At 42.2% G+C, this 13,351-nt stretch overlaps 1 pseudogene; it reads left to right on the top strand.

The window, feature by feature from the left end:
• LOC141574264 (immunoglobulin heavy constant gamma 1-like) overlaps positions 1-13,351 on the top strand; it is a 460,833-nt pseudogene that overhangs the window by 154,079 nt on the left and 293,403 nt on the right.

Genomic DNA, 13,351 nt, shown 5'->3' on the forward strand with positions numbered 1-13,351 from the left:
ATGTCATGGAAACTATGTATCTGTGACAAAGACTTAAAATTCTAAACTATCAAACTTTGCTGCATTGTGCTAAAATTATATAAATTCAACACAGAAAAACTGGCTACTACTTACTGATTAGAAGCCCACTTTGCTGTTGTTCAGCACATTATAGTCATTTTTAGGGTGTTAGTATGTACCTCATTTATAATAACCAAAACACAAGTACAAAAACATAGCCAAAAAATTCATCAGGATCAGTGAAGAGCACCTAAGTTCCTGTACAAGGACCTCTCCTGACAATTAGCAGCACAAAATCACAACGGTTTCTTTCACTTCCTACTAGAAGCCCTTGAAAACAAAGAGAAAATTGGGATCACTATTAAAGTGGATGAACAGTAATTATGCAGGTCAATGTATTACTGTTTAACAGATACAGTTATCACTCAACATTTTTTAAAACGTGGGGTCCACGGAAAAAACAAATCGTCAATTATACTCGAACTGACGTTCATCTTGATGTGCTCTCTCTGGAAGCTTGCTTTGCAGTCTCTAGGAGGTGAAAGGAACACTTTATATCTCTCATCCATCAATATCTGAATTAACATATTTCAAAGATAAAACCTAAGAAACAACAAAGTTATTAAGAGTGATCTCTGTCATTTAGATGAGACTTGCTCTGTATACAGAAAGCATCACTAGTTGCACTGGAACAGATTCAAAATACCAAATATCACCAACTGTGCCCCACTTTCGCTTCCGTTGTGCCACCACAGTCAATCATGACGTTCTTTAGGCAAAGCAATGAAGATTACGATTAACCCAAACTTACAGTAAGGGAGTAAAATTCATACTGGGTTATGAGAAAGAGGGATGGGTGGGAATAAAAAGGACATGACAGGTCTATCGTGACACCATAGTGCACAGCCTCGGGTGTGGCCTCTCCTCAACACGCAGCTGCAGGATCCCCTACTCTGCTGAATTCTGGATTCTTACACCCCCTTAACTGATGTTCCAAAGGCTTCTTAATACAAGCTGAAGCTGATCTTCATCTACCCCTTCTACCCAAATCTGCTCCTTTCCCTGAGGTTCCTCACAGGCTCATGTTAAGCTGAAGTTCAGAGTCATCATTAATCCCCTCTCCTTCACCCCATACCACATTCAAATGATCAGTAAGTTCTCAAATCCACCTCCTCTCACTCCACGACCACTGCCACGCCCAGCTCACGTCCTCACTGAGTCACACCTGTACTACTGCAGTACCCCCCAAGTGCTCTCTGCTTCCGGTGTTCCCTCCCCCTTCCCCACCCTCCTCTCATAGATCCTCCTAGGGTCCACAGGGCAGTCTTTATGAAACATAGTATCACATCAGCTCCTTGTTTAGAAACCTTCAGTTGATCCTGTGTGAAATCATAACCAGTCCCAATTCTTTATAGCACATCTTACAAAATCTTTCCAAATCTGGACCTAACTTCTGTCTCTAGCCTGACCTGCCTATACATGGACAGTTGTGCCCCCGCAGGGCTGCCGGTTCCTCTCCTACAAGCTCGTATTTCTTCACGTCCCTGTGCCTTTGCAAATGGCCATCTCACTCCCTGGGAGGACCTCCCGCTTCCCCACTCCCTATCCACGCCACGAGTACTTTTACTTACCCTTTAAAATTAGATTCATGATATCATCAACAAAGAAATTGCAAGGGAAAAAAGAGATGTCGGGGTAATGCAGAGACTGAAAGAGGGTAAGAGCCTACACAAATGCTCTGTGGAATAGTTTTCCTGGCCTGTTTCACACATACGGCTAGAAAAAAACAAGAAGCCAATAGGAACCATTTTTTTAAATTAAAAACAGGACATCCCTAATCTATTCCTAGCTAGGTGACAATGTTTAAAACCTGATACATAACACTTCACACCCATGACGATGGCTACCATCAAGAAAACAGGAAACAATATGCGTTGGTGAGGATGTGGAGAAGCTGAAACCCTGGTGCAATGCCAGTGAGAATGTAAAGTGATGCAGCCATTATGCAAAATGGTACGGTGGTCCCTGAGACAATTAAAAATACAATTACCATTTAATCCAGCAATATCATTTCTCAGTATATATCCCGAAAAATTGAAAGGACTCAGAAAGTATTTGCACACTCATGTTCGTAGCAGCGTTATTCACACGAGTCAAAAGGTGGGAGCAACCCAAGTGTCCGTGGATGGATAGATGGAAAAACTAAATGTGGTGTATACATAAAGTGGAGTGTTACTTAGCTTTAAAAAATGAATGAAATTGTTATGTGCCACAACACGGATAAATCTTGAAGATCTTATGGTTTAAGTGCAATAAGCTAGAAACAAAGAGGACAAATACCGGGGAGGGTATAGCCCAGTGGTAGAGCGCACGCCTAGCGTTCACAAGTCCTGGGTTAAATCCCCAGGAACTTCTCTAAAAATAAACAAACCTAATTACCTATCACCACCAAAAAAAAAAACAAAAAACAAAAAACAAACACAAACACTGTTCGGTTCCTCTTATATGAAGTATCTAGAGTAATCAAATGCATAGAGTCTAAAGTAGAATGGTGGTTACCAGGGGCAGGGAAGAATGGGAGTAATTGCCTAATGAGTTTGGGAAGTTCAAAAAGATCTGCAGATGGAAGGTGGTGATGGCTGCAGAACAATGTGAATGTACTTAATGGTAATAAATTTTATTTTACAACAATTGAATAGAAAAAAATTTTTGAAAAACTGGTAGGACAAACTGTTGGCGAGAATGCGGAACCACCACAGCTCTCATACATCACTGGTGGAACGTGAAATACCACAATCACTTTGGGAAAATGCCTGCTAATTGCTTACAAAACTGAACCGATGCCTACCCTGCCATATCCCAGCCCCACTCCTTGGCAGTGACTGCAGGGGAAGGAGAGCATTTCCGTACAAGCGTGGTCACAGCAACTGTACTCGGAATAGTCAGAAGCTGGAACTAGCCCGGGTGCCAGTCACCAGGAGAACGGTGAAGCGGTGCTGTCTTCCTACAGTTCAACAGTGCGCAGCAGTAACAGGCACAACGACTGACACGTGCAGTGACAGAGATAAGCCTCAAAACCATCACGCTGAGTGAAAGGAGAATTCTACTAGAGTAGCTACTGAACGACTTCACTAATATGAATGCATAAAACAGGCAAAACTCATCCACAATGAAAAAAACCCCAAAGTGTGGTTATCTCTGGGGGATGAAGTGGGGACTGACTGTGAAGGGACTTCCTGGGTTGAAGGTGATGTTCTCTATTTTGTTGGGGACTAGGGTTACACAGATGTATGCATTTGTTAAAACCCAATAAATGCCACAATTAAAACTTATGCATTGAGTACGGTTATTTTACCTCAAAAAAGTGCCACAGAGAAAGCAACTCTAGTTAATGACACATGTGTTAGCAATACTTACAGATAAAATGTACCCTGTCTGCAACTTACTTTGAGACATAAGAAACTAAGATGGAATGATGAAAACTTAACAGTTTTACACATCAAATAAAAAAACATGGGACTGATGAATGGATAGACGGCTAGGCAGAAACATGACAAAGCACAGAGAGTAAAATCTTACCTCTAGCATTATTAAAAAGGCACCATGAATACCTCCTTTCTTCTCAAATAGTTAGGCAGTGACCTCATGAAGCTGATACTTCTGAGTAATCTAGGAAAAAGAAAATGACAAACCTTCATAAATCTTGTTCACGGAGTCAGAAGATTCTATTAAGAATGGAAAAAAAAAATCCTGGATAATAAAACAGGAATTCAAACCCTACAAGTATGCTACTTTACAGTATAACATGCAAATATTTGACTTTCTAGTCTTGGAGTGGCCCATTTGGGACTCTAACTGAACCAAGGTCATTCATTTTTTTCTACTTTTTTATTTTAAAAGTTGTTTGTGAACCTGAATTATGTGTATCCACGACACAAAAGGTAACATGAATATATAAACAATAATAATATACACCAGAAATTGACCAGTGTAACTACACACAAAATGACAATGAAACCACTACACATTCGCTTGTGGGATCTCAGTAAAAATTCATAAACTAAGTTTCTAGGGAGTAAATGAGAAATAGCAGTTAAGCTACGATAAAACAAAGAAAATAAGTACAGAAAAGAATGTCACAGAATCAACAGAGAAACCACAGAGGTTTTTAAAAATCCCCAGTTAGTCTTTGGAAAGACTAATAAAGTAGAATGATACTTTCTTACTAAGGAAAAAGAGAAGCACAAATAACACATGAACAGGTTAACAGATCAAAGAAGGAAAATATGTGATCATCTCAGTAAGTAGAGAAAAATATCATTTGATAAAATGCAGCACAGCACCCGTTCTTGACAAAAATAAAAACAATATAAAACACTCTAACCCAAACTGGGAATGGAACTTCTGTAATTTAATAAAAAAAAAAAAAAAGCTATCAAAATCCTACAATAAAAGCCATATTTAATACAAAATGGTAGACACATTCACTTTTAAATCAACGACAGTGCACACTGTCATTGCCTCTTTTCAATAAAACCCCAGAGCTCCTAGACCTCTGACAGGAGGCTGAAAAAAGCGTAAGATTGGAAAGGAAAAAAACTACCATGGTTCTCACAAAATATTACGGTCATAATAAAAATCTAGACACTATTTGAATGAAAAAATACTTCAGCCTCGTTGCTAGATACAAAACAACATGCCAAACTTAGTAACATGCACCAACAATAATAAGTAAAAAAAGTCATTTCAAAAAATTTCCTTTAGAATGTTAACAAGTGTTAAGTATCTGGGAACAAATTTAAGAAAATATGCAAGAGACAAGTAGGGTATTACATAAAGTGATAAAACCTCACCAAAGAGCACAAAGGGCATTTTTAAAAGGCAACCACGGTCCTGCATGTGAAAACAATACCATAAAATGTCAAGTTCTCCTGGAGTGAATCTATAAATTCAATGCATTTCATCATCAAAATCCTAGAAAATGTATTATTTATAAAGGTATGTGACAATGTGATTCCTAAACTGATATGAAATAGTAACAGGCCAAGAACAGTCAAAGGTTTTTAAAGAAAAAGAATGACAAGGGAAGAATTTTCTTTCAACTAATAAATCTTATTCTAAAGCTGTTTTCATCAAAATCTGTGGTATTAGTATAAGGAAAGAAAAATGACCAAAAAAGAAAAGAATCCGCAGAAACAGCTATGTATATTTGCGAGTTTGGCATATGGCATTAAAAATAAGGGAAGAAAGGACAATAAAATGACACGTGGACCATCAGTCATCCACATGGAAAAAACATATAAATCCCTCTCTTGGTCTGTTTACAAAAATAAATTCCAGATAAAATGTAAAAAGTCAAACTATAAAACTCATATAAGAGGATATCCTTTATGCCATTAAAGTAGGAATGAAATAAAAGTCACACACACAAAAACTTAACTTTAAAGGAGAATACTGATAATTAAAATGGAAATCACTGAAAACGAATTTAAAAAATACACCATAACAGCATGGAAGGAGGCACCTCCAACATAAAAGAGCACTTAGCATCAGAAACCCAGAAATAACAAGAACTTCGAGAAATCAGCACAAAGGGCAAATACTCACTAGGAAAATGGGCCAATGATGTGAACAGATAGTTCAGGGACAAGAAAACCCAAAGTGTCATTGAACACATGGAAAGAGACGCAGTGTCACGAGTGATCAACGAGAACCATCAGAGCTGGCAGAAATCAAGAGTCTAAAACAACAAGGCTACGTGTCATGCTCCATCAAATAAAAAAAGGCTTAAGATGTCTGAATATTAGGAACATGCAAGGATGTGGAAAAACAGCAAACTAAAAACACAGATGAGGAGAATGGAAACAACTAAGAAATCAACTTGGCAAAAACCAGTGGAATTAAGCTACTCTGTTGTCTAAAGAATCCCACTTCCGGGGATATTAAGGCACATTACTTAGAGAAACCTCACCCGAGTACCTAGGAGATATGCACAAAGGTGTCCCGTGGAGCAGTCTGTAACGGCCAAGGACTGCAGACAATCGGAACGTCCACGAATAGGGAAATACATGAACTGCGGCGGGTCAGTCAGTAGACTGCTTTTATTTATTTACTTTTTTTTTTATTGAAGTATAGTCAGTGTATAATGTTGTGGTAAGTCAATAGGCTACTGTATAAAGATTAAAATGAATCAACTAGATCTATACATATAAAAATAGATAAAAATTAATAAAAACAATTTGCATTTGGATATATACAGTATATCATTAATACAAATTTTTAAAATATATAAAACTGTATCTCGTGTTCCTTAGATAAATGCACATACAGGGAAAATAACATGAATGGGAAGGAGAAACTGCCCATCTTCACGTGGGTGATAAGCTCAGGGGGACATAACAGGTAACGGGGGCTTTATTTTAAGACAAACGACAAAACAACAAAGATAGAAGCCAGTACAGCAGAGTGTTCACATCTATGAAACCGGGTTGGTGGGTATACATGTATCTGATGTGCTGTACATTTCTATACATTTGAAATATTTCATAATTAAAAATTTGTAAGTGTGTGGGCAGTTCAGGAGGTGCATGTGGAAAACGCAGGTTACCGTTTCAGGAGTACTGACAGCAGAGGAAAGGAGACCTCATGGAGGCTTAAAAACAAATTTCAAACAGGGAATGTGCTGCCGCTTCTCGCAGACTAGAATTCACGTGTATTCACGTGTATATGCGTACACACAGGTACGCGCGCGTGTGCGCTCACGTTCATTTTCATTTGGAAACAGGAGAACACAAGGAAAAGAGGATCCAGGCAACGCCTGTGCTAAGGCTCCTGGCTGCCACTCAGCCTGTAGGTCCCGGCACAGCAGGACCATGTGACATCAGTGCCTGCAAGCTACAGCGTGTTTTGTTCTCTCAGTATTTTTATGGTATTCCTTTTTCTACATTTATCATGTTGGCTAGAATGGCTGTGAACCTTGACTAGTAACAATGATGGACATGTGCTGTTTCTGATTTTACTGGAATAAACACAGAAGAAATTTATCACAGCAATGGAGCTCATGCGCCATGGAGTCAGACTGGGTTTAATCTCAGGTGCTAGCACTTAACCAGGTATAAACTTAAGCAGATAATTTAATATGAGTCTCCCTTTGCTCATTTATACAATGGTGAATGATTAAGGGAAGTTGACTCTTGCCTCCTCTACACCACTGGTTTCACCTGAATGCTTTCTTCCAGGCGGCAGCACTCCAGGCCTGGCAGCATCTCTGTAACCCGGCTGGGGCCCAACGGACACAACAGCTCAGTGAACGGCTCTGCGACACACGGAGACGTTTGCAGCAATTCCTGACTTACAAGGACATCTTCTCTGAAACAAAAAGCATTATGTAATCACATCTATAATTAAGGCTACAGGTAAAAAGTATGTTACCAAGACTGCTTTTTGGCCAGGTAAAACTGCAAATTACATCAGGGACCTTCTAAAGTGAAGCACGGTATTTCTCACTTTAAGTGGAAAAACAATCTTCAGTAACAATATTCAGCGGCGGCGCCTCTAAGTCTTCCTCACACTACAGGGTTAATTTTCTCTAAGCTGAATCTAATGCTATAGTTCCCTTGCGTAAAACACTTAGTAATTCTCCAGCACACAGAAGATGCAGTATATTATTTCTTAGCTTTACATATTAAATTGTTCACTGTAAACCCCCAAACCCTATTTTCGAGTCTCTATACTTCTAACTCCTCCCCCCGACATATTTATAGCTTCATCTTCTGCTATCGCCCCCACGTCACCCTCTGAAAATGCATGTCGCTTTGTGCTTTAAGTCTCTGCACACCCAGGACCCTTTATCTAGAAATCCTGCCCAATTCTCTGCCTAGACAACTGATACCAATTATTTAAGCCCAGTTCGTGCGTATCTAGGAACTCTAGTCTGACTCTCTCACAGTCTTATCAATCTCTGCTCTTGTTCCTGCAGCACTTTTTTACTATGTCTGGTGTAGAGCTTTTAACACTGTACTGTGCTTATACAAGTGCTTCTCTGCTCCGTATGAAAAAATTAAAGAAAACATTGTACACTTATCTGTGCCCCCTAGAGCCCACCATACTGTGTGTGTGGGGGGGGCACAGTAGTGGGAAAATGAAGCATGGCAATGAATAAACTCCGTATCTCTGTCTCTTACGCCAGCTGCCTCCCACACACTGCTGTGGATTTCATCTTGCGCACGTGTCTCCTACTACTATTACTGCCACGTGGGGACCCTGGGTTGTGCTACGTGTCCCTGTCACTGTCCTATTCCCTATCTCTACCACTGGTGGCCATGATGGTAGCGAGCAAAGCACACTCCCAGCAGCGCCGTGGTGGTGGTGAATGGAATACTAGCTCCATGATACATACAGTACTTCCAACTGAGCATCTCAGTATTCGACATTAATACAGCTATATTCCAATTAAGATTTTCCAAGAAAAATTCTAGTCATCATTAACACAATGCGAGGATGACAGAAGTCTGAATAAATTACATGAAACCCAAACAATACCGTCGCAGCCACTACAGCAGAAGATATGGAGGGGGGGGCGGGGGGGCCTCTGTGGTTACGATGTCTAGGGTGAGTGCAGGTCACAGCTCCAGAAATGTTTCGGTCATGTTAGTATTTCTTAAGCATCCTCATTTCCAGACTCAAGAGACCCACAACTGCTCCCAAATTCCACCTCCCCACACCACACACACACACAATGTGCAGAAATTGCTATTAAAAGGAACTATCAATTGAAGAAATGATTACAATCAAAAGTTCTTAAGTACATTTTCAATAACTGTCTCTCCACTATGTATTTCTTCCCAATATATTCTGCAAAATTTACCTGAAGTTTTTTAAGGACTGTTTCAATCTGTTTAGAAAAGTGAGTAGCAACCAGCTCTGCAGCTTTACCAGGCTTCAGGGACACAAGTTCCTGGAATGAAAGGCAAAGATAAAATGATCTTTAACATTAAACTTAAACAGAATTTCCACAGATGTGAAGCATGATCACCTCCTTCAAAATTTTCATGAGCTTCTGCACTGCCTTTCAGGAGACCTCAACACAGGGTCTCAATCTGAACTAAAGGCATATTGCAAATAAGCAAAATTTTAAAAGTACCATGTGAAAAACCCAGTTTTGATATAAAAGGTAATTCAGAATTCTTAGAAAATGAAAGCAGTAAACACTCAGGACGTAGGCGACGACACCTACAGGATGGAAAGGAAAAAACACCTCCCCAAATTCCCCTCAGTGCATTTCACCCTTGATCTGAGAGTCGTAACTTTAAAGAAATGAAAAAAAGGAATATAGCTGTGATTTCTCTGGCTAAGAATTCTGAAATTTTACTTCTGATGCCTGGTGGGTTTTGAAATCAGAAATATCTTAAGAAAGGAACTTAAGGTCGTAACTCTAAGAGGTTGACCACTCTTCATAAGGCCTATTTGTGTCCAATCTAAGACTTCCAATCTGCCCTCTCCTTGAACTTTCCTCAGTACCACTGGCTCTCCTTTTCTTCTTGAAACTCTCTTCGTGCTTGGTTTCTGTGACACTGTTACACCTTTTCAATTGCATGTTCTATTGCTAAAATGCAAAGATTGGCCACAGATCAACATATTATATTGCCAAATAAAAAGTTATTCTGACTGCAAAATTTATGATATATCTAGTCATTTCATGATAGTATTTGTAGATGAATAATAATTAGCTGATAGAAATAACTGTAGTTTATACCACTTTATACATCTCAAAACAGAGAAGGTAGTATCATAAATGAAAAAGAAAATGTTACTACTGATCTTCAGATGTTAAGAAGAAACTATTATGAATTAATGTTGAGAATCTGAATGGGTAAATTCCTGGAAAAATATAATTTACTAAGCTGATGTAAGAAATGGAAAAGCTGCGTTGACTTTTAACCACTAAAGAAATTGAATAAATAGTCAAAAATCTTCCCATATGGAACACTCTAGGCCCAAACAGCTTCACTCTAAGTCCTAGCAATCATTTAAGGAAAAAGTATTCCCAACATTAAATCTCATAAAGAACAGAAAAGAGGGGAACTTCTTCAGCTCACTGTATAAGGCTAACAAAATTTTGATACCTAAACCCAACAGAAGATAACAAAGAAAAGGAAAATCACACATGAATCTTAATCGTGAACACTGATACAAACATCCTAAATAAAAACAAAACACAAAATGTATAAAAAGGATAATATACTAGGATCAAGTTACGGTTATCCAGAGTCCAAGGGTGATTTAACATCAATAAAATTTATAACGAAAATATAAGGGAGAAAAGGTAATAAAATTTATTCTTGAGAAAAACTGTTAGCATACTAGAAATAAAAGACTTCCATAAAAAATTTTATAGTAAAGACTGCACATGTTAGAAATAAAAAAATTTTAATATTAACAATAGCACTGTTGTGCTAAAAAAATACAGTTGTGACAGTAAATCTAACAATCTAGAGATGAAAAATCTCTACAGAGAAAATTTTAAAACTTTATAGAAAAGATAACTGAATAAACGGTTATGCCAAATGGTCACTAAATAGAAGACTCACGATGTAAAGATGTCAATTTAAACTGACACTGAATGACAGATTCAATGCAACCCCTATTAGATCAGAAGGTTAAAAACGTTTTTGGGTGGAATTTGACAAGTTGATTCTAAAGTGTATTTGGAAGTATCAAAGATCAAGAACAGTCAATACTCTCTGAAAGATATCAAGACTTATAATAAAGCAACAATATTTAGGACAGTGTGGTACTGATGTAGAGACGAAGATCAAACAAAAGAGGGCCCAGAAAAACAGACCAAGCACGTAGACCCTTGCTACACTCATGTTAAGGCCGCACTGCTGAGCTTGGGGAAAGGCAACCTTTCAAAATAACTGCTGCTGGGAGAGCTAGGCATCCATATTTTTAAAAATTAGATGGCTCTCCACCTCAAACCATATACAAAAACTGCTTTCAGATGGATGTAGGATTTAAAGATGGAAAAAAAAAAGAAAACTTCTAGATAATAATATAGGAGAACTTCTCCTTTGATATGGAAAGAAAAAACTTGACTACTTGAGAAAAAAAGTTTTTATTAAAAAGAACCATAGAAAAAAAGCCAGAGAGGATATTTACAACAGGTATCACTGACAGAAAGACTTAACGTACTAGCTACATAAAGAACTCCTACAGGTCAATTAAGACAAAAGACATTCCACCAGAAAAATGGGCAGAAGACTCAAACAAGCACATCACAGAAAAGAAATTTAAATCGCCAACAAATATAACAAGGCCACCAATCTCATTAATAATTAAGAATATGTACATTTAAAGCATAATGAAATATTACACATACACTAGATTGACAAGATTTTAAAATCTAGCAAGAATACAGAGCTAATGGCAAGGGGAGGAGGGTTGTCCTGCGGAAGCCTTTGGATTTGCCCCAGGCTTCCCTGTCTCCCCAACACCTGGCTTGTGGGCACCCTTTGCTGTCCCCAGTGGCAGGACACACATCTCCCAGTTTACTTACTGGAGGTTGGTGAGATGGGGACAGCTGGTACCGTCAGGTGGCCCCCGCCCCCCGCCCACCTGGGGCAGCAGAGGCCTCCCCCAAGCCAGGCCGCAAGGGAGACTGGAGCAAATAGGCCAGCTTCTCCAAGGCAGGCCCCCTCCCCAGCTGCCCCCTGCTCCCTGACTACACCACGCCCGCCTCCTGGGAGCTGGCTGACCGCCAGATGAGCATCCTGCAAATATAAGGAAGCAGAGCCATACCCCAGGACAGGATGCCTCCCAGATGGGAGCAAATCAACAGGATCCAAGAGGCAGACCTTTCTCCCCGAGCCGCCTGCGCCGAGGATACCGCCCCTCAAACCCCGCACCCTGACAGCACCGCGTCCCTTCCCAGGAGCAGGCTGACCGCCAGACATGCACCCCGCGAACATGGGAAAGCAGAACCCGGCCCAGACTGGGGGAGAATAGAAAACAAATCCACGTGCTCGCACTGGGCAGCCCCCATCCCACCGCGGCCACTGCCTGGGCCCCGTGAACGCACCACCGGCCTCCCGAGAGCAGGCCATGACATCTCCCGGGGGTGTCCTGCTTCCCCAAACCCAGGTACAAGTGGCAGCGAAGAAATGAAGAAATGGGGTTCAGGGACTACGGACGTGGGGCACCACGAACCTGCCTCGGGGTCCTAACGGGCCGCGCGGCCCGGGCCTCACCCACACACCCCTACCTGTGCGCCTCCCCAACTGCGCAGCCCAGGCCTCACCCGCCGGCTCCCGACCAGCGGGCCCCTACCAGCGTCCCCTTACCTGCCCGGCGCCAGCGGCAGCAGAGGAGGCGATGGCAAGCGACGGCCCGGTCCACAGGCCGTCTTCTTCCTCCAAAGCTGGTCCAGGAGCACCGGGCTCCCGCCCAGCTTCCATACACTCTGGGCGCGCTCCCGTGTCCGCTCATGCGCAGCCCCCACCCCCACCCCCAGCAGCGCGGACCCTTGGGCTGGGGCTCCTGCTGTTTGGGACATGGCGAGTCGGGCCTGGCGGGGCCTGGCGGGGCCTGGCGGTGGGGCGGGCCCACCCTGCCAAGTCTCCATACCCAACGCCCTGACTCTCTCTGCCACAGACCAGGGCCTGGCACTCAACCGGAACCACCACTGGCCCAGACCAGGCCACAGCCCCCAGCCCCACTCCGCCTGCGCGCCTCCCCCTCCCCGTTACTGCTCCCCCACCCCTGGCCAGGCCCAGTGGCAGACCGGACCCCCAAGCCAAGGGTCCTTCTCACACCCAGGTCCCCCGCCCACACACTGCACCCCGCTAGGTACCAACCTATGGCCCTCACACCACAAGCTCACCCCTCATGCCTCACTGCAGGACACTCAACATCTTGAGATGGCCCCCCTCAGCTAGGTCAATTCCACTTGGACCGGCCCCTTACCCCTCAGCCTGTCCCGCCTCACTTCAGAGTCCCCTCTCAAGTGCACCCCTACCCAGAGCTGACCCCCTCACCCCTCTCCTTGCAGGTGGGGCAGGGAAGTCTGGGCTCTGGTCACCATAGGACTGCCCCCAGTAGGGGATCCAGCACAGCTAGTATCCGGGCTACAGGGCTCCGCGCGCCGGGCCGGGTTGGAGGCGGTTCCCATTCCCACCCGGGCACCCTGATACCAGACCTGAGAACTAGCCAGAGATCTAGCGAGAAGACGACCTTGGAAGTCAGAGAGCAGAGAAGAGCTCAGAGAGAACTTTCTGGAGGCTCGGATGACCCAGTGCATATGAAGAGTGCAGGAAGAGCCGGGTACACAGACAGGAAAACTGCCAGAACACTG

This window comes from Camelus bactrianus, chromosome 20, assembly GCF_048773025.1.
Source record: "Camelus bactrianus isolate YW-2024 breed Bactrian camel chromosome 20, ASM4877302v1, whole genome shotgun sequence".
NCBI classification, from domain to species: Eukaryota; Metazoa; Chordata; class Mammalia; order Artiodactyla; family Camelidae; genus Camelus; species Camelus bactrianus.